The sequence below is a fragment of the Vigna radiata genome, chromosome 2, assembly GCF_000741045.1.
Source record: "Vigna radiata var. radiata cultivar VC1973A chromosome 2, Vradiata_ver6, whole genome shotgun sequence".
In the NCBI taxonomy this organism is placed as follows: domain Eukaryota; kingdom Viridiplantae; phylum Streptophyta; class Magnoliopsida; order Fabales; family Fabaceae; genus Vigna; species Vigna radiata.
This window is the reverse complement of record NC_028352.1, coordinates 9,305,976-9,308,506: the sequence shown is the minus strand read 5'-3', so window position 1 is coordinate 9,308,506 and position 2,531 is coordinate 9,305,976.

Genomic DNA, 2,531 nt, shown 5'->3' with positions numbered 1-2,531 from the left:
CTTTACTAAAGCAAGCCGATCGGTCTAGCACAGTCTCTTAATTTGCTTTGATTAAGGCTGATACAAATGACACAAAACACAAACTCATTCATTTATATCTTTACTAAAGCAAGTCGAATGATCTAACACAATGTTTCTTAAATTGGTTTGCTTAATGTTGATACAAATGACAGAACACGAATTCATTCATTTCCATCTTTATTGATATAGCACCCACAAATATGTTCAAACTCATTCATTTCAAATTACAGCAATAATGCTTATACAAATGCACAAAACACAAACATCAGGCCATAATTCTACTACATCACACCATTACCAATCTAGTTATAATTTATCTTCAATACAAACATAATACAAAACATTACTGTTAATGCCCATGATAATACAAAGAAGAACATCATCATCTTGAAATTTTTTCTTTCTTGCTCTAATTTCCTCTTCAATTTCTCCTTCTTCTTCCTCAGATCCAATACAACCTTTTAAATACAAACTTCAACTTCTTCACTCTTCCTTTGGAATCCTTCAATTTCATATTCTCCTTCATCAACCCATTCAAAGTAATTACAGCTTGAATTACTCTGCAAAAGAAATTACAAATCAGGAATACAAACACACTACACAATAAGTAAAGCACTTCTTCTCACTTACTGCCCAATTTCTACATCTATAAAATAGTCTCCCTTTATTCTTGAATGTAGTTACCTTCAACAGCAACAATCTTTCCCCACAACCACAAATTTTTGAAGCTAACTGAAAGGAGGATCCACATGTTTGGGACATTCCTGAATCAATGCCCCTTCGCGCGCAACCAATTCCACCACTGTCACCTTTCATTTCCCTTCAACAGTGATTTCAAAAGTAAAGAAAGATCCATTTAGTCCCAACAAAACCCTAAATGACAAATCCATCCATTTATTCACACGAAAGCAAATACAACAATGCTGAAGAAGAATGAACTTACGTCACCAAATACAACAATGCTGAAGAAGATGAAATCCAACCTTCTGCTCTTGAGCCACAGCAATTGCGAAAGCAAATCGATGGAAAACGAACCCTATTTTCTTTCACTCGAGCCACAGCAATCACGAAAGCAAATCTCATTCGTCTAAATGAACCCAAGAACCCTAATTTCTTTCATAGGCTAATCTATCTAAAGACCGAGTGATCAAACATCCAATGACACGTGCCAAAAGTTGGGAAGGAAATTTGTCATCAAACGTGGCTAGAAGTTAGCCAACTCAGCCTCTATTAAATGTTGTTGGTTTTTTAGGACGAAAATTATGTTTTTCTAAAGGAGAAGGACCAAAAAGTAGCTTAGTTTGAAAGAGGGACTAAAACCAAAACCGTTTAATAATTTAAGGACTAAAAACATATTTAACCCTATATAAAAATATCACAAAATATAAATATACTAAATTAAAAAATATCATAAAATATATGTTAAATTTATCTAAGTCTTGAAATATCTCTATTTATATAACTTTATAAAATTTACTGTCAACATGAAATCTCGTAATATTGAGACTTCTTCTTCATTTACTTTTGTAATCTGAAATTAAACTTATATCATGTTAACATAATTAAAAATAATGTACAAGTAAAAAAAGTGCGTGTTTTAAAATCTATCTATCTTTTTTTTTATAATATGAATCAATGTAAACTAATTTACAACTATAACTAAGGAAAAAATGTGTACCCTATAACCATTTACTACCCTATACCAAAAGGGGTATTCTAAGAGTTTCTTTACCAAAGAATAATAATAAATGATAATTAGAATTATAATAAGAAAAGTTCATCACATAAATCCAGAGCATTTCTTTATTCATAAGTTGAAACTTAAATTATAGCTATGGTTGAAACAAAAAATTTACTAAGAGTTTCCAGTGAGATTGAGGATTCTCCTTGTTTTTTCTTTCATTTGCTAAACCAAACACCTAGTTCAATAATCATGAATCTAAAAAGCAACGTCTCCTAAACTCTCTTACATGCAAGAGTCTTCTAGATCGAAGGGTAAATAATTCAAAGATATAAATAGAAAAGGACATAACACCAAGAAATTCAAGCTGCTTGTAATAGAAAATAATCCAATTATGTTAATTCGCTATTTAACCTTCCTTTTAAGGTGAAAATATATATAAAATTCAATCAATCCCAAACCACCAATATCCACCATGGCTATTTTAGGTTTGCAGAAAGTAAAATGGGAAGATGTGCTACACTATTGGAGGCAATTTACCACTGCCAATATCTGCAATGCTGTAGGTCAGGTGTTAGTGCCAACATATAATATGTTTGATAAAACTACCATGCCATTATGTAGATACGGTGGTATGGAATGAATAAACTAATGGAGAAATTGCTCGAGACAATCTCAATCTCGTGGTCTGTGTAGTGAGAGTCCCTTCACGGATGATCATCTTAATACGTTCCTATTTAAAAAAATTAGTATATAAAAGCTAACAATTCAAATAAACAACTAAAAGGTTCCACTCATGCATGCAAATGTTGAAAAATTGGAACTAAAA